The sequence below is a fragment of the Lissotriton helveticus genome, chromosome 6 (genome assembly GCF_964261635.1).
Source record: "Lissotriton helveticus chromosome 6, aLisHel1.1, whole genome shotgun sequence".
Classification (NCBI taxonomy): Eukaryota; Metazoa; Chordata; class Amphibia; order Caudata; family Salamandridae; genus Lissotriton; species Lissotriton helveticus.
This window is the reverse complement of record NC_136067.1, coordinates 54,424,300-54,443,124: the sequence shown is the minus strand read 5'-3', so window position 1 is coordinate 54,443,124 and position 18,825 is coordinate 54,424,300. Positions and strand designations below refer to the sequence as shown.

General features: G+C 56.6%; 1 protein-coding gene across 2 annotated transcripts in view; it reads right to left on the bottom strand.

The window, feature by feature from the left end:
- Positions 1 to 18,153, bottom strand: part of BTBD9 (BTB domain containing 9) — a 751,707-nt gene extending 733,554 nt beyond the window's left edge. For both annotated transcript variants that reach the window (XM_078647358.1, XM_078647359.1), the window contains exon 1: positions 17,919 to 18,153. The gene's annotated coding sequence lies outside the window, so the exon portion shown is untranslated. The remainder of the gene's footprint in view (positions 1 to 17,918) is intronic.
- Between the last annotated feature and the right edge of the window lie 672 nt (positions 18,154 to 18,825).

Below are 18,825 nucleotides of genomic sequence, written 5' to 3'. Positions count from 1 at the left end.
CTGTAAAACAAAATATTTGCCTAGATAACATTTGGTCACATGGGAAAGCCAAGATTGGTCCCAGATTTTCTGGTTTCACGATATGCAATTCCCCCACTAGATGGCTACCTCTTTCCCTACTTTTTAACACCAAAGGTGTATAATTTGTTTTTAATTCTAGGCGCATGATGGTAGAGCGCGAGTGACAGGCAGAAGCAACATTAAAGTTCTGCTTCTTTTTGGGCTCAAAGGTTCAAGGGGACCTCGAGCACAGCCAGGGGAGCAGGCAAACATGTTGCCGACGGAGCTAGCGGCACAGAGGCCTTCATTTGTTGCAAGCACTGAGGCTGTCATTAGCACAGAGTACCATAAACTGCCAGCAGCAGGGGCACCAGAGCATGATAGCAGTAGAAAGAAGAGTGTGTCAATCAGATGGATGAGTGTCAGCAGGAGGGGGGAGAGGTTGTCAGCAGGAGGGGGGAGAGGTTGTCAGCAGGAGGGGGGAGAGGTTGTCAGCAGGAGGGGGGAGAGGTTGTCAGCAGGAGGGGGAGGAGGTTGTCAGCAGGAGGGGGAGGAGGTTGTCAGCAGGAGGGGGAGGAGGTTGTCAGCAGGAGGGGGACAGGTTGTTAATGTTAATGAGACTTTTAAAGCGCACGTATACCCTGGGGTGTCTTGGCGCTGAACTAGAGTAGGACCTTACGACGAGGAAGGAAAACAAGGGACTAGTTTGAAAATAGCCAAATTTTTAATTGTTTTCTGAAGGAGGAGAGGGAGTTCAACTCTCTCATGGCAACAGGAAGAGTATTCCATAGTTTCGCTGCACAATAGGCCGTGCTCCGACCTCCCCAGCTAGCAGTTTGGATCTTACGAACCAGCATTAATCTGGCATTTGTTGATCTTAACTGCCTGCCTGGGTGGTACCATGAGAAGAAATGTTTCAGAGGTACCTGTCCTGCCCCATTCAATTTTTTATAGGCAAGGCAGAGTGCCTTAAACTTAGAACGTTGCACCACAGGCAAACAGTGGAGCTTCCGTATCTCTTCTTTAATCGATTGGTACTTGGGTATATTCAGTAGGAGCCTGGCTGCAGCGTTCTGTACCATCTGAAGTTTCTTTAGGTGTTGTTTCTGTAAACCAAGGTATAAACTGTTACAGTAGTCCAGCTTAGGCAGCACCGAGGTTGTCACCACTGTTTTTCTAAGATCCTGGGGAATAAATGGTAAGAACTTTTTGAGTTTCTTCAGCAGATAGAAAGAGGCTGAAACTGTAGCATTAGTTTGATGCGCGTAGGTGAGACTTATCTATCAGAACTTCAAGGTTTTTTGCCTTCTTCACTGGTTCAGGAGTCTGCCCTAATTCGTCCGGCCACCATAGCCCATTCCATTTTGGTTGAAGATTACCGAAGGTTACCACTTCGGTTTTATCCAAATTAAGTTTTAAACAGTGTCTTCCCATCCAGAGGCTAATTGCCCTCATGCAGTGTTGAAACTGCAATGCCGGGGATAAAGTGTTTTTATATGCCGCGACGACGATCTGCGTATTGTCGGGCATAAGATGTCAAATTGAAGCCGAATTGCTGTATTAAAGGTGCAAGTTCAGAAACATAAACATTGAACAATGTGGGGCTTAACGACGAGCCCTGAGGGACCCCGCATGGCAGTACATAGGGGGTTGCCTGATACTGATCAAGGGACACTCTCTGCCTTCTGTTCTTCAAGAAGGATGATAGTAAGGCAAGGGCATGGTCCCTGATCTCTAAATGTTCAAGGCGTAGGAGTAGTGTGTAATGGTGCACGGTATCAAAGGCCGCTGATAAATCAAGGAGAATCAGAACAGCGGCGCCACCCTTATCCATCACTGCTCTGATCTCCTCGGTGGCCTTGATGAGAGCTGTCCTCGTGCTATACCCTGAACGGATGCCGAACTGGGATGGGTCGAGTAATTAATTCTCCTGAATGAATTGATTGAGTTGGCTGTTCATAATTTTCTCAACCATCTTAGCGGGGAAAGGAAGCCTTGCAATCGGACGATAGTTACTAGTTGTGGAGGAATCTAGATTGGCTTTTTTTTAGCAGTGGGAGGATGATTGCATCTTTCCAGACTGCCGGGAAAGTTCCTGATAAAAACAAGTTATTAAAAATGTTGGTTAAAGTTGGGCTTACCTCCCATGCGATGCTTTTAAGAACTGCCGGGGGGGCTTGGATCCGAAGGGGATCCAGATTTGGTGTCCTGAATAAGTTTTCCCACAAGCTCATTGGATACTTGTGAGAAAGTCAACAGCTAATTTTTTTTGTGGGACACAGTAGTGGAGTGCACCTCAGTTGCCTTATTGGAAGTGGTGGTAAAGATATTATATATATTGTTGACTTTATTCCTGAAAGCACTGGCTTTATTATCACATAAGGATTGACTGCTCTTTGATAAAAAGCTATTAGGAAGAGTTAAAAGCTATTAGGAAGAGTTGTAAGCTTCTTCACAACCTGAAATAGCTGTTTTACTGAATTTTTAGATGACTATCTGTTTGGTGAAGTAGGTCTTTTTCTCCGTAGCTAAAATATTTGTATAATTAGCTAAAGCATGTTTATAGCTCTTTTCCCTCGGCTTCCTAGTTCACTCTCCAACGCCTTTCCAGTCTGCGACATCTTTGTTTCTCTAGACGCAGAGCTTCCGTAAACCAGGGAGCCGAGGGTTGGCCGCGATTCCCAGTGCTTTTGCCATTTGGCACTGTCGCCGCAAAGGCATTGTTCAGCTAGTCGTATTTCTCTACTGCTTGATCCACCTGTTGACTCATACTCGGACATGTCTGATTAAGTTGGAGTTCAAGCAGATTAATATCTATTTTATTCCATGCTTTGAAAATTGTTCCTTGATCCTTAATAGAACAGGCTTCTGGTGTGATTTGGGAAGGGTAATCAAATAAGACCAAGGAGTGATCTGACCAGGCAATAGGAAGTATATTTTTTACTATCATTCCAGTAACTGAGATAAAAATACCATCCAGAGTGTGCCCTGCCTGGTGTGTGGGTTTATGTACCAGCTGAGTGAACCCCATGGTATCCATGGATTCAGTGAACATTAATGTGTCCTTATCTGACACCAAATGAATGAGATGAGTAGTCTGCGAGACAGTAGAAGAGTTACTGTCACCACAAATCAGGAGAGGCTGTAGTCCAGAGGATGGAAAGGCCGTCAGCAGGAGGGAGGAAAGGCCGTCAGAAAGAGGGAGGAGAGGCTGTCAGCAAGAGGGAGGAGAGGCTGTCAGCAAGAGGGGGGAGAGGCTGTCAGCAGGAGGGGGGAGAGGCTGTCAGCAAGAGGGGGGAGAGGCTGTCAGCAAGAGGGGGGAGAGGCTGTCAGCAAGAGGGGGGAGAGGCTGTCAGCAGGAGGGGGGAGAGGCTGTCAGCAGGAGGGGGGAGAGGCTGTCAGCAGGAGGGGGGAGAGGCTGTCAGCAGGAGGGGGGAGAGGCTGTCAGCAGGAGGGGGGAGAGGCTGTCAGCAGGAGGGGGGAGAGGCTGTCAGCAAGAGGGGGGAGAGGCTGTCAGCAAGAGGGGGGAGAGGCTGTCAGCAAGAGGGGGGAGAGGCTGTCAGCAAGAGGGGGGAGAGGCTGTCAGCAAGAGGGGGGAGAGGCTGTCAGCAAGAGGGAGGAGAGGCTGTCAGCAAGAGGGAGGAGAGGCTGTCAGCAAGAGGGAGGAGAGGCTGTCAGCAAGAGGGAGGAGAGGCTGTCAGCAAGAGGGAGGAGAGGCTGTCAGCAAGAGGGAGGAGAGGCTGTCAGTGTCAGCAAGAGGGAGGAGAGGCTGTCAGTGTCAGCAAGAGGGAGGAGAGGCTGTCAGTGTCAGCAAGAGGGAGGAGAGGCTGTCAGTGTCAGCAAGAGGGAGGAGAGGCTGTCAGTGTCAGCAAGAGGGAGGAGAGGCTGTCAGTGTCAGCAAGAGGGAGGAGAGGCTGTCAGTGTCAGCAAGAGGGAGGAGAGGCTGTCAGTGTCAGCAAGAGGGAGGAGAGGCTGTCAGTGTCAGCAAGAGGGAGGAGAAGCAGTCAGCAGGAGGAAAGAAATATCGTCAATAAGAGGGAGAAAAAGCTGTAAATGATCGGGGTAAGTTTCTTAGCAGGAGACAAAAGATGCTGTCAGTGATAGTAGTGAGACTCTCGGCAGGAGAGGCTGAGAGTCAGCGGGCGGAGAGTCGGGCAGTAGGAAAAATAATCTGTCAGAAGATTCAGGGTCAATAGGAGGAAAGAGAGGCTGAGAGTCAGAGGGAGGGAGAAGAGGCTGTCAGTGGAAGGGAGAAGAGGCTGTCAGTGGAAGGGAGAAGAGGCTGTCAGTGGAAGGGAGAAGAAGCTGTCGGTGAAAGGGTGGTGCTGACGGTGGAAGCGTGGTGCTGACGGTGGAAGTGTGGTGCTGTCAGTGGAAGTGTGGTGCTGTCAGCAGGAGGGAGAAGAGGCTGTCGGTGGAAGTGTGGTGATGACAGTGGAAGTGTGGTGATGACAGTGGAAGTGTGGTGATGACAGTGGAAGTGTGGTGCTGACGGTGGAAGTGTGGTGCTGTCGGTGGAAGTGTGGTGCTGTCGGTGGAAGTGTGGTGCTGTCGGTGGAAGTGTGGTGCTGTCGGTGGAAGTGTGGTGCTGTCGGTGGAAGTGTGGTGCTGTCGGTGGAAGTGTGGTGCTGTCGGTGGAAGTGTGGTGCTGTCGGTGGAAGTGTGGTGCTGTCAGCGGAAGGGAGAAGAGGCTGTCGGCCCTCAGCGGCAGGGGTGGTGCCCTCAGTGGCAGGGGTGGTGCCCTCAGCGGCAGGGGTGGTGCCCTCAGCGGCAGGGGTGGTGCCCTCAGCGGCAGGGGTGGTGCCCTCAGCGGCAGGGGTGGTGCCCTCAGCGGCAGGGGTGGTGCCCTCAGCGGCAGGGGTGGTGCCCTCAGCGGCAGGGGTGGTGCCCTCAGCGGCAGGGGTGGTGCGTCAGCGGCAGGGGTGGTGCGTCAGCGGCAGGGGTGGTGCGTCAGCGGCAGGGGTGGTGCGTCAGCGGCAGGGGTGGTGTGGCAGGGGTGGTGTGGCAGGGGTGGTGTGGCAGGGGTGGTGTGTCAGCGGCAGGGGTGGTGTGTCAGCGGCAGGGGTGGTGTGGCAGGGGTGGTGTGGCAGGGGTGGTGTGGCAGGGGTGGTGTGGCAGGGGTGGTGTGGCAGGGGTGGTGTGGCAGGGGTGGTGTGGCAGGGGTGGTGTGGCAGGGGTGGTGTGGCAGGGGTGGTGTGGCAGGGGTGGTGTGGCAGGGGTGGTGTGGCAGGGGTGGTGTGGCAGGGGTGGTGTGTCAGCGGCAGGGGTGGTGTGTCAGCGGCAGGGGTGGTGTGTCAGCGGCAGGGGTGGTGTGTCAGCGGCAGGGGTGGTGTGTCAGCGGCAGGGGTGGTGTGGCAGGGGTGGTGTGGCAGGGGTGGTGTGGCAGGGGTGGTGTGGCAGGGGTGGTGTGGCAGGGGTGGTGTGGCAGGGGTGGTGTGGCAGGGGTGGTGTGTCAGCGGCAGGGGTGGTGTGGCAGGGGTGGTGTGGCAGGGGTGGTGTGGCAGGGGTGGTGTGGCAGGGGTGGTGTGGCAGGGGTGGTGTGGCAGGGGTGGTGTGGCAGGGGTGGTGTGGCAGGGGTGGTGTGGCAGGGGTGGTGTGGCAGGGGTGGTGTGGCAGGGGTGGTGTGTCAGCGGCAGGGGTGGTGTGTCAGCGGCAGGGGTGGTGTGTCAGCGGCAGGGGTGGTGTGTCAGCGGCAGGGGTGGTGTGTCAGCGGCAGGGGTGGTGTGTCAGCGGCAGGGGTGGTGTGTCAGCGGCAGGGGTGGTGCCGTCAGCGGCAGGGGTGGTGCCGTCAGCGGCAGGGGTGGTGCCGTCAGCGGCAGGGGTGGTGCCGTCAGCGGCAGGGGTGGTGCCGTCAGCGGCAGGGGTGGTGCCGTCAGCGGCAGGGGTGGTGCCGTCAGCGACAGGGGTGGTGCCGTCAGCGACAGGGGTGGTGCCGTCAGCGGCAGGGGTGGTGCCGTCAGCGGCAGGGGTGGTGCCGTCAGCGGCAGGGGTGGTGCCGTCAGCGGCAGGGGTGGTGCCGTCAGCGGTGGTGCCGTCAGCGGCAGGGGTGGTGCCGTCAGCGGCAGGGGTGGTGCCGTCAGCGGCAGGGGTGGTGCCGTCAGCGGCAGGGGTGGTGCCGTCAGCGGCAGGGGTGGTGCCGTCAGCGGCAGGGGTGGTGCCGTCAGTGGCAGGGGTGGCAGGGGTGGTGCCGTCAGTGGCAGGGGTGGTGCCGTCAGTGGCAGGGGTGGTGCTGTCAGTGGCAGGGGTGGTGCTGTCAGTGGCAGGGGTGGTGCTGTCAGTGGCAGGGGTGGTGCTGTCAGTGGCAGGGGTGGTGCTGTCAGTGGCAGGGGTGGTGCTGTCAGTGGCAGGGGTGGTGCTGTCAGTGGCAGGGGTGGTGCTGTCAGTGGCAGGGGTGGTGCTGTCAGTGGAAGGGTGGTGCTGCCAGTGGAAGGGTGGTGCTGTCAGGGGGAGGGAGAAGAGGTTGTTAGTGGAGGGGTGGTGCTGCCAGTGGAAGGGTGGTGCTGCCAGCGGAAGGGAGAAGAGGCTGTCAGTGGAAGTGTAGTGCTGTCAGTGGAAGGGTGGTGCTGTCAGTGGAAGGGTGGTGCTGTCAGCGGGAGTTAGAAGAGGCTGTCAGTGGCAGTGTGGTGCTGTCAGTGGCAGTGTGGAAAGGCTGTAGCACGGAAACAGCCATACTCAACGTCTCGGACGACATTCGCAAAGCCTTAGATGATGGTGATGCCTGCCTACTCATCCTTATTGACCTATCTCCGGCATTCGACACAGTAAATCATCCAGCTCTTCTGGAGACCTTGTCGAAGCGCTCCGGCATGAATGGTACTGTACTAAAATGGTTCACCTCTTTCCTCCAACATCGCTCACAACAAATTAAAATCAACTCCTGTCTCAAGAAGCCAACGAAAGTCAAAGTTGGGGTACCACAAGGCTCGATCCTCTCCCTGTCCCTCTTCAATCTATTCATGGAGCCCCTCACAATCATCTTGAAAAAAGTTGGAGTGAGTTACCACCCAAATCTATTTCAAAATCAAGTCACCCGATGACATCAAACTCCTCAATACCACTCTAACGGAGATCCAAACTTGGTTCAACGTCAACCACTTAAAGCTCAACCCAGGTAAAACGGAACTGATCCTAATCTCTCCAAAAAGCAACCATCGTCCTATCCAAGAGTGGCACAAGAATCTGTTTGCCCTAAACTGCCCCCTCGTTCTATCCGACTCAGTTAAGTCTCTAGGCATCACCCTTGACAAGAACCTATCAATGGAGGCCCACATCAAAAACTCTGCAAAAAGTGCTCTTTTCTCTCTAAAACACCTCAAGAAATTGAAACCTTTTCTTTCACATGATGACCTCAAGACAGTAGTTCAATCCCTGGTTCTCCCTAAATTCGACTACGGGAACGCCATCCTTACAGGACCGCCAAAAGCTCACCTAGCCCCTCTAAGGGCAGTGCTGAACATGGCCGCTCGACTTGTATCTGGAGTAAAAAGATTTGAACACATCACTCCAGCTCTCAACTCCCTCAAATGGCTTCCCATGGTAGGGAGATGTATTTACAAGCTGGCCTGCATCACACACAAAACCCTCCACTCTCCGGCCCCTAACTACCTGAACAACAAACTGGTAAGAGCAGGTCAAGCCAGAACACTGAGAAGCTCCAACTCACTCCTTCTCATTACGCCAAAAATGAAAAAGAAAACCACCCAATACCGATCGTTTTCTGGCAACGCTCCCAGGATATGGAACGCTCTCCTTGGAGTCCTCAGATGCAACCCCTCCTTCTCCTGTTTCAAAAGGGACCTCAAACTCCATCTCCTTAAAAAACACGTTCCTGAACAACATCAACTAACTTAGACCTCAATAATCTGAGTTGACTCCCATTCAAGGATTGTTGGTGAACGGACTATGCTAATCACCTGGTTTTCTTTTTTTTTTTTTCTCTCCCCCTCCGTTGCACAGTTATTTATTGTTCATGCTGTATTCTTTATCCGTGGTTTGCTTACTTACTGTCAGCCTTCTAGGTAATGTAAGGCCCTTCTGGTTTTTTTTTCACAATGTGTATGTGAAGCACTCTGATACCTACGGGTCTGGCTAGCGCTATACAAAACTTTTAAAATAAATAAAAAGTGGCAGGGTGGTGCCGTCAGTGGCCGGGTGGTGCCGTCAGTGGCCGGGTGGTGCCGTCAGTGGCCGGGTGGTGCCGTCAGTGGCCGGGTGGTGCCGTCAGTGGCCGGGTGGTGCCGTCAGTGGCCGGGCGGTGCCGTCAGTGGCAGGGTGGTGCCGTCAGTGGCAGGGTGGTGCCGTCAGTGGCAGGGTGGTGCCGTCAGTGGCAGGGTGGTGCCGTCAGTGGCAGGGTGGTGCCGTCAGTGGCAGGGTGGTGCCGTCAGTGGCACGGTGGTGCCGTCAGTGGCAGGGTGGTGCCGTCAGTGGCAGAGTGGTGCTGCCAGGGGAAGTGAGGTGCAGTCAGCCGGAGGGAGAAGAGGCTGTCAGTGGAAGGGTGGTGCTGCCAGTGGAAGGGTGGTGCTGTCAGTGGAAGGGTGGTGCTGTCAGCAGGAGGGATAAGAGGCTGTCAGTGGAAGGGTGGTGCTGTCAGTGGAAGGGTGGTGCTGTCAGCAGAAGGGAGAAGAGGCTGTCAGTGGAAGGGTGGTGCTGTCAGTGGAAGGGTGGTGCTGCCAGTGGAAGGGTGGTGCTGCCAGTGGAAGGGTGGTGCTGCCAGTGGAAGGGTGGTGCTGTCAGCGGGAGGGATAAGAGGCTGTCAGTGGAAGGGTGGTGCTGCCAGTGGAAGGGTGGTGCTGTCAGTGGAAGGGAGAAGGGGCTGTCAGTGGAAGGGTGGTGCTGTCAGTGGAAGGGTGGTGCTGTCAGCGGAAAGGTGGTGCTGTCAGCGGAAGGGTGGTGCTGTCAGCGGAAGGGTGGTGCTGTCAGCGGAAGGGTGGTGCTGTCAGCGGAAGGGTGGTGCTGTCAGCGGAAGGGTGGTGCTGTCAGCGGAAGGGTGGTGCTGTCAGCGGGAGGAAGAAGAGGTTGTCATTGGTAGGGTGGTGCTGTCAGTGGAAGGGTGGTGCTGTCAGTGAAAGGCTGGTGCTATCAGCGGGAGGGAGAAGAGACTGTCATTGGAAGGGTGGTGCTGTCAGTGGAAGGCTGGTGCTGTCAGTGGCAGTGTGGTGCTGTCAGTGGCAGTGTGGTGCTGGCAGTGTGGTGCTGTCAGTGGCAGTGTGGTGCTGTCAGTGGCAGTGTGGTGCTGTCAGTGGCAGTGTGGTGCTGTCAGTGGCAGTGTGGTGCTGTCAGTGGCAGTGTGGTGCTGTCAGTGGCAGTGTGGTGCTGTCAGTGGCAGTGTGGTGCTGTCAGTGGCAGTGTGGTGCTGTCAGTGGCAGTGTGGTGCTGTCAGTAGAAGGGCGGTCCTGTCAGCAGGGGGGAAGCGAGGCTGTAAGTCAGCGGGAGGAGATGCTCTCAGCAGAAGGGATGTGAAGTTGTCAGTGATAGTTGTGAGCCTCTCGGCAGGAGATGCTGTCAGCAGGAGGGAGGAGAGGCAGTCAGTGATGAGGGAGGAGAGGCAGTCAGTGATGAGGGAGGAGAGGCAGTCAGTGATGAGGGAGGAGAGGCAGTCAGTGATGAGGGAGGAGAGGCAGTCAGTGATGAGGGAGGAGAGGCAGTCAGTGATGAGGGAGGAGAGGCAGTCAGTGATGAGGGAGGAGAGGCAGTCAGTGATGAGGGAGGAGAGGCAGTCAGTGATGAGGGAGGAGAGGCAGTCAGTGATGAGGGAGGAGAGGCAGTCAGTGATGAGGGAGGAGAGGCAGTCAGTGATGAGGGAGGAGAGGCAGTCAGTGATGAGGGAGGAGAGGCAGTCAGTGATGAGGGAGGAGAGGCAGTCAGTGATGAGGGAGGAGAGGCAGTCAGTGATGAGGGAGGAGAGGCAGTCAGTGATGAGGGAGGAGAGGCTGTCAGTTAGGCTGTCAGTGATGAGGGAGGAGAGGCTGTCAGTGATGCTGTCAGTAATGAGGGAGGCTGTCAGTGAGGAGGGAGGCTGTCAGTGAGGAGGGAGGAGAGGCAGTCAGTGAGGAGGGAGGAGAGGCAGTCAGTGATGAGGGAGGAGAGGCAGTCAGTGATGAGGGAGGAGAGGCAGTCAGTGATGAGGGAGGAGAGGCAGTCAGTGATGAGGGAGGAGAGGCAGTCAGTGATGAGGAGCATAGGCTGTCAGTGATGAGGAGCATAGGCTGTCAGTGATGAGGAGCATAGGCTGTCAGTGATGAGGAGCATAGGCTGTCAGTGATGAGGAGCATAGGCTGTCAGTGATGAGGAGCATAGGCTGTCAGTGATGAGGAGCATAGGCTGTCAGTGATGAGGAGCATAGGCTGTCAGTGATGAGGAGCATAGGCTGTCAGTGATGAGGGAGCATAGGCTGTCAGTGATGAGGGAGCATAGGCAGTCAGTGATGAGGGAGGGGAGGCTGTCAGTGATGAGGGAGGGGAGGCTGTCAGTGATGAGGGAGGGGAGGCTGTCAGTGATGAGGGAGGGGAGGCTGTCAGTGATGAGGGAGGGGAGGCTGTCAGTGATGAGGGAGGGGAGGCTGTCAGTGATGAGAGAGGAGAGGCTGTCAGTGATGAGAGAGGAGAGGCTGTCAGTGATGAGAGAGGAGAGGCAGTCAGTGATGAGGGAGGAGAGGCAGTCAGTGATGAGGGAGGAGAGGCAGTCAGTGATGAGGGAGGAGAGGCAGTCAGTGATGAGGGAGGAGAGGCAGTCAGTGATGAGGGAGGAGAGGCAGTCAGTGATGAGGGAGGAGAGGCAGTCAGTGATGAGGGAGGAGAGGCAGTCAGTGATGAGGGAGGAGAGGCAGTCAGTGATGAGGGAGGAGAGGCAGTCAGTGATGAGGGAGGAGAGGCAGTCAGTGATGAGGGAGGAGAGGCAGTCAGTGATGAGGGAGGAGAGGCAGTCAGTGATGAGGGAGGAGAGGCTGTCAGTGATGCTGTCAGTAATGAGGGAGGCTGTCAGTGAGGAGGGAGGCTGTCAGTGAGGAGGGAGGCTGTCAGTGATGAGGGAGGAGTGGCAGTCAGTGATGAGGGAGGAGAGGCAGTCAGTGATGAGGGAGGAGAGGCTGTCAGTTAGGCTGTCAGTGATGAGGGAGGAGAGGCTGTCAGTGATGAGGGAGGAGAGGCTGTCAGTGATGCTGTCAGTAATGAGGGAGGCTGTCAGTGAGGAGGGAGGCTGTCAGTGAGGAGGGAGGCTGTCAGTGATGAGGGAGGAGTGGCAGTCAGTGATGAGGGAGGAGAGGCAGTCAGTGATGAGGGAGGAGAGGCAGTCAGTGATGAGGGAGGAGAGGCTGTCATTAATGAGGGAGGAGGGGCTGTCATTAATGAGGGAGGAGGGGCTGTCATTGATGAGGGAGCATAGGCTGTCAGTGATGAGGGAGCATAGGCTGTCAGTGATGAGGGAGCATAGGCTGTCAGTGATGAGGGAGCATAGGCTGTCAGTGATGAGGGAGCATAGGCTGTCAGTGATGAGGAGCATAGGCTGTCAGTGATGAGGAGCATAGGCTGTCAGTGATGAGGAGCATAGGCTGTCAGTGATGAGGGAGCATAGGCTGTCAGTGATGAGGGAGCATAGGCAGTCAGTGATGAGGGAGCATAGGCAGTCAGTGATGAGGGAGGGGAGGCTGTCAGTGATGAGGGAGGGGAGGCTGTCAGTGATGAGGGAGGGGAGGCTGTCAGTGATGAGGGAGGGGAGGCTGTCAGTGATGAGGGAGGGGAGGCTGTCAGTGATGAGGGAGGAGAGGCTGTCAGTGATGAGGGAGGAGAGGCTGTCAGTGAGGGGTTAGGGGAGGCTGTCAGTGATGAGGGAGGAGAGGCTGTCAGTGATGAGGGAGGAGAGGCTGTCAGTGATGAGGGAGGAGAGGCTGTCAGTGATGAGGGAGGAGAGGCTGTCAGTGATGAGGGAGGAGAGGCTGTCAGTGATGAGGGAGGAGAGGCTGTCAGTGATGAGGGAGGAGAGGCTGTCAGTGATGAGGGAGGAGAGGCAGTCAGTGATGAGGGAGGAGAGGCAGTCAGTGATGAGGGAGGAGAGGCAGTCAGTGATGAGGGAGGAGAGGCAGTCAGTGATGAGGGAGGAGAGGCAGTCAGTGATGAGGGAGGAGAGGCAGTCAGTGATGAGGGAGGAGAGGCAGTCAGTGATGAGGGAGGAGAGGCTGTCAGTGAGGGGTTAGGGGAGGCTGTCAGTGATGAGGGAGGAGAGGCTGTCAGTGATGAGGGAGGAGAGGCTGTCAGTGATGAGGGAGGAGAGGCTGTCAGTGATGAGGGAGGAGAGGCTGTCAGTGATGAGGGAGGAGAGGCTGTCAGTGATGAGGGAGGAGAGGCTGTCAGTGATGAGGGAGGAGAGGCTGTCAGTGATGAGGGAGGAGAGGCAGTCAGTGATGAGGGAGGAGAGGCAGTCAGTGATGAGGGAGGAGAGGCAGTCAGTGATGAGGGAGGAGAGGCAGTCAGTGATGAGGGAGGAGAGGCTGTCAGTGATGAGGGAGGAGAGGCTGTCAGTGATGAGGAGCATAGGCTGTCAGTGATGAGGAGCATAGGCTGTCAGTGATGAGGGAGCATAGGCTGTCAGTGATGAGGGAGCATAGGCTGTTAGTGATGAGGGAGCATAGGCAGTCAGTGATGAGGGAGCATAGGCAGTCAGTGATGAGGGAGCATAGGCAGTCAGTGATGAGGGAGGGGAGGCTGTCAGTGATGAGGGAGGGGAGGCTGTCAGTGATGAGGGAGGGGAGGCTGTCAGTGATGAGGGAGGGGAGGCTGTCAGTGATGAGGGAGGGGAGGCTGTCAGTGATGAGGGAGGGGAGGCTGTCAGTGATGAGGGAGGGGAGGCTGTCAGTGATGAGGGAGGGGAGGCTGTCAGTGATGAGGGAGGGGAGGCTGTCAGTGATGAGGGAGGGGAGGCTGTCAGTGATGAGGGAGGGGAGGCTGTCAGTGATGAGGGAGGGGAGGCTGTCAGTGATGAGGGAGGGGAGGCTGTCAGTGATGAGGGAGGGGAGGCTGTCAGTGATGAGGGAGGGGAGGCTGTCAGTGATGAGGGAGGGGAGGCTGTCAGTGATGAGGGAGGGGAGGCTGTCAGTGATGAGGGAGGGGAGGCTGTCAGTGATGAGGGAGGGGAGGCTGTCAGTGATGAGGGAGGGGAGGCTGTCAGTGATGAGGGAGGGGAGGCTGTCAGTGATGAGGGAGGGGAGGCTGTCAGTGATGAGGGAGGGGAGGCTGTCAGTGATGAGGGAGGGGAGGCTGTCAGTGATGAGGGAGGGGAGGCTGTCAGTGATGAGGGAGGGGAGGCAGTCAGTGATGAGGGAGGGGAGGCAGTCAGTGATGAGGGAGGAGAGGCAGTCAGTGATGAGGGAGGAGAGGCAGTCAGTGATGAGGGAGGAGAGGCAGTCAGTGATGAGGGAGGAGAGGCAGTCAGTGATGAGGGAGGAGAGGCAGTCAGTGATGAGGGAGGAGAGGCAGTCAGTGATGAGGGAGGAGAGGCAGTCAGTGATGAGGGAGGAGAGGCAGTCAGTGATGAGGGAGGAGAGGCAGTCAGTGATGAGGGAGGAGAGGCAGTCAGTGATGAGGGAGGAGAGGCAGTCAGTGATGAGGGAGGAGAGGCAGTCAGTGATGAGGGAGGAGAGGCAGTCAGTGATGAGGGAGGAGAGGCAGTCAGTGATGAGGGAGGAGAGGCTGTCAGTGATGAGGGAGGAGAGGCTGTCAGTGAGGGGTTAGGGGAGGCTGTCAGTGATGAGGGAGGAGAGGATGTCAGTGATGAGGGAGGAGAGGCAGTCAGTGATGAGGGAGGAGAGGCAGTCAGTGATGAGGGAGGAGAGGCAGTCAGTGATGAGGGAGGAGAGGCAGTCAGTGATGAGGGAGGAGAGGCAGTCAGTGATGAGGGAGGAGAGGCAGTCAGTGATGAGGGAGGAGAGGCAGTCAGTGATGAGGGAGGAGAGGCAGTCAGTGATGAGGGAGGAGAGGCAGTCAGTGATGAGGGAGGAGAGGCAGTCAGTGATGAGGGAGGAGAGGCTGTCAGTGATGAGGGAGGAGAGGCTGTCAGTGAGGGGTTAGGGGAGGCTGTCAGTGATGAGGGAGGAGAGGATGTCAGTGATGAGGGAGGAGAGGCAGTCAGTGATGAGGGAGGAGAGGCAGTCAGTGATGAGGGAGGAGAGGCAGTCAGTGATGAGGGAGGAGAGGCTGTCAGTGAGGGGTTAGGGGAGGCTGTCAGTGATGAGGGAGGAGAGGATGTCAGTGATGAGGGAGGAGAGGCAGTCAGTGATGAGGGAGGAGAGGCAGTCAGTGATGAGGGAGGAGAGGCAGTCAGTGATGAGGGAGGAGAGGCAGTCAGTGATGAGGGAGGAGAGGCAGTCAGTGATGAGGGAGGAGAGGCAGTCAGTGATGAGGGAGGAGAGGCAGTCAGTGATGAGGGAGGAGAGGCAGTCAGTGATGAGGGAGGAGAGGCTGTCAGTGATGAGGGAGGAGAGGCTGTCAGTGAGGGGTTAGGGGAGGCTGTCAGTGATGAGGGAGGAGAGGCAGTCAGTGATGAGGGAGGAGAGGCAGTCAGTGATGAGGGAGGAGAGGCAGTCAGTGATGAGGGAGGAGAGGCAGTCAGTGATGAGGGAGGAGAGGCTGTCAGTGATGAGGGAGGAGAGGCTGTCAGTGATGAGGGAGGAGAGGCTGTCAGTGAGGGGTTAGGGGAGGCTGTCAGTGATGAGGGAGGAGAGGATGTCAGTGATGAGGGAGGAGAGGCAGTCAGTGATGAGGGAGGAGAGGCAGTCAGTGATGAGGGAGGAGAGGCAGTCAGTGATGAGGGAGGAGAGGCAGTCAGTGATGAGGGAGGAGAGGCAGTCAGTGATGAGGGAGGAGAGGCAGTCAGTGATGAGGGAGGAGAGGCAGTCAGTGATGAGGGAGGAGAGGCTGTCAGTGATGAGGGAGGAGAGGCTGTCAGTGAGGGGTTAGGGGAGGCTGTCAGTGATGAGGGAGGAGAGGATGTCAGTGATGAGGGAGGAGAGGCAGTCAGTGATGAGGGAGGAGAGGCAGTCAGTGATGAGGGAGGAGAGGCAGTCAGTGATGAGGGAGGAGAGGCAGTCAGTGATGAGGGAGGAGAGGCAGTCAGTGATGAGGGAGGAGAGGCAGTCAGTGATGAGGGAGGAGAGGCAGTCAGTGATGAGGGAGGAGAGGCAGTCAGTGATGAGGGAGGAGAGGCAGTCAGTGATGAGGGAGGAGAGGCTGTCAGTGAGGGGTTAGGGGAGGCTGTCAGTGATGAGGGAGGAGAGGCTGTCAGTGATGAGGGAGGAGAGGCTGTCAGTGATGAGGGAGGAGAGGCTGTCAGTGATGAGGGAGGAGAGGCTGTCAGTGATGAGGGAGGAGAGGCTGTCAGTGATGAGGGAGGAGAGGCTGTCAGTGATGAGGGAGGAGAGGCTGTCAGTGATGAGGGAGGAGAGGCTGTCAGTGATGAGGGAGGAGAGGCTGTCAGTGATGAGGGAGGAGAGGCAGTCAGTGATGAGGGAGGAGAGGCAGTCAGTGATGAGGGAGGAGAGGCAGTCAGTGATGAGGGAGGAGAGGCAGTCAGTGATGAGGGAGGAGAGGCAGTCAGTGATGAGGGAGGAGAGGCAGTCAGTGATGAGAGAGGAGAGGCAGTCAGTGATGAGGGAGGAGAGGCTGTCAGTGATGAGGGAGGAGAGGCTGTCAGTGATGAGGGAGGAGAGGCTGTCAGTGATGAGGGAGGAGAGGCTGTCAGTGATGAGGGAGGAGAGGCTGTCAGTGATGAGGGAGAGGAGAGGCAGTCAGTGATGAGGGAGGAGAGGCAGTCAGTGATGAGGGAGGAGAGGCAGTCAGTGATGAGGGAGGAGAGGCAGTCAGTGATGAGGGAGGAGAGGCAGTCAGTGATGAGGGAGGAGAGGCAGTCAGTGATGAGGGAGGAGAGGCAGTCAGTGATGAGGGAGGAGAGGCAGTCAGTGATGAGGGAGGAGAGGCAGTCAGTGATGAGGGAGGAGAGGCAGTCAGTGATGAGGGAGGAGAGGCTGTCAGTGAGGGGTTAGGGGAGGCTGTCAGTGATGAGGGAGGAGAGGCTGTCAGTGATGAGGGAGGAGAGGCTGTCAGTGATGAGGGAGGAGAGGCTGTCAGTGATGAGGGAGGAGAGGCTGTCAGTGATGAGGGAGGAGAGGCTGTCAGTGATGAGGGAGGAGAGGCTGTCAGTGATGAGGGAGGAGAGGCTGTCAGTGATGAGGGAGGAGAGGCTGTCAGTGATGAGGGAGGAGAGGCTGTCAGTGATGAGGGAGGAGAGGCTGTCAGTGATGAGGGAGGAGAGGCTGTCAGTGAGGGGTTAGGGGAGGCTGTCAGTGATGAGGGAGGGGAGGCTGTCAGTGATGAGGGAGGAGAGGATGTCAGTGATGAGGGAGGAGAGGCAGTCAGTGATGAGGGAGGAGAGGCAGTCAGTGATGAGGGAGGAGAGGCAGTCAGTGATGAGGGAGGAGAGGCAGTCAGTGATGAGGGAGGAGAGGCTGTCAGTGATGAGGGAGGAGAGGCTGTCAGTGATGAGGGAGGAGAGGCTGTCAGTGATGAGGGAGGAGAGGCTGTCAGTGATGAGGGAGGAGAGGCTGTCAGTGATGAGGGAGGAGAGGCTGTCAGTGATGAGGGAGGAGAGGCTGTCAGTGATGAGGGAGGAGAGGCTGTCAGTGATGAGGGAGGAGAGGCTGTCAGTGATGAGGGAGGAGAGGCAGTCAGTGATGAGGGAGGAGAGGCAGTCAGTGATGAGGGAGGAGAGGCAGTCAGTGATGAGGGAGGAGAGGCAGTCAGTGATGAGGGAGGAGAGGCTGTCAGTGAGGGGTTAGGGGAGGCTGTCAGTGATGAGGGAGGAGAGGCTGTCAGTGATGAGGGAGGAGAGGCTGTCAGTGATGAGGGAGGAGAGGCTGTCAGTGATGAGGGAGAGGAGAGGCAGTCAGTGATGAGGGAGGAGAGGCTGTCAGTGATGAGGGAGGAGAGGCTGTCAGTGATGAGGGAGGGGAGGCTGTCAGTGATGAGGGAGGGGAGGCTGTCAGTGATGTGGGAGGGGAGGCTGTCAGTGATGTGGGAGGGGAGGCTGTCAGTGATGAGGGAGGAGAGGCTGTCAGTGATGAGGGAGGGGAGGCTGTCAGTGATGAGGGAGGGGAGGCTGTCAGTGATGAGGGAGGGGAGGCTGTCAGTGATGAGGGAGGGGAGGCTGTCAGTGATGAGGGAGGGGAGGCTGTCATTGATGAGGGAGGAGAGGCTGTCATTGATGAGGGAGCATAGGCGGTCAGTGATGAGGGAGGGGAGGCTGTCAGCGATGAGGGAGGGGAGGCTGTCAGTGAGGAGGGAGGAGAGGCTGTCAGTGATGAGGGAGGGGAGGCTGTCAGTGATGAGGGAGGGGAGGCTGTCAGTGATGAGGGAGGGGAGGCTGTCAGTGATGTGGGAGGGGAGGCTGTCAGTGATGTGGGAGGGGAGGCTGTCAGTGATGAGGGAGGAGAGGCTGTCAGTGATGAGGGAGGGGAGGCTGTCAGTGATGAGGGAGGGGAGGCTGTCAGTGATGAGGGAGGGGAGGCTGTCAGTGATGAGGGAGGGGAGGCTGTCAGTGATGAGGGAGGGGAGGCTGTCATTGATGAGGGAGGAGAGGCTGTCATTGATGAGGGAGCATAGGCGGTCAGTGATGAGGGAGGGGAGGCTGTCAGCGATGAGGGAGGGGAGGCTGTCAGTGAGGAGGGAGGAGAGGCTGTCAGTGAGGAGGGAGGGGAGGCTGTCAGTGATAAGGACGAGCCTCTCCGCGGGAGTGAAGAGAGGCGGGGAAACACATGAGAGGGTGGCAGGTAAAGGGCGTTTGTTGTTTGCACAAGCGGGTGTAAGAGGCACAGTCACTGGAGACACAAGAGGCGACATGTTAGGAGCTGCAGAATGTGGTACAGAATCGTGTCTCACCAGCGCGTCTCCAGCCTGCTGTCCACCAACCTCTCCATCGCACCCGGTCTCAAGACGCCGGCCGGTTCAGCAGCAGTCTCCGGGGCAGCGAGTGAACCCCACTCCTGTGCCCCGCTGAGCCCGTGACGCAGGCGGACTTGAACCCAGGGGGTCAGTGGCCCTGTGTCCCTCTATCCCTGGACAGCTGACCCGGTATAACTCCCAGCACCCAGGCCGGCTGGCAGTGTTGTGCTACGGAAGCCCAGAAGGCCCAGGCCACTCCCACCCTGCCCGTCACTGAATCCCGAGTGACGCCATCTTACGAGGGGAACAGAGGTGACGAACCCTGAAGATAACGGGTTCGAAAAGAATACCGAGACCGGCAACTAATGACCAGGGAGTGACTCAAGATGTATGGCAGCACCCATCTGTTGAATCCACAGTTAAGCCAGCGACGGAGCAGGTACAGGTAGTATGTAACAGGCGACCATGGAAACAAACAAGGGACACCAGCAGACAGAACTGTACCGCGGCTCCTCATCGTGGCGGCCATGATGGACTAGTCATATTTCCCGAGGACGGGGACTGAAAAAGACCACCGCAGCAGCGCTCTAAGTCACGCCATAGGCCAAGACGGAACTATTAGAATTCGGTTATGTAGAGGAAACTTGGGACAATTTAGTTTGGGGAGTTAATTTGCTGAACCATAAAGGTTCTTCCAAATCCAAAGTCTCTAATAACCCTCTGCCACCGGAAAACTGGTAGTAGCGCTATACCCTGGTCTGCAATCTCACGCGATACTGATGAACTGGGAGTGGTATTAATCCTCTAAGAATGCTGTTACTCCACAACTGGACTTGGTTAATATGTAAATCAGATACATACATGCGAACATTTTACAAGAGTGGGAGAAATACAAAATAATAAT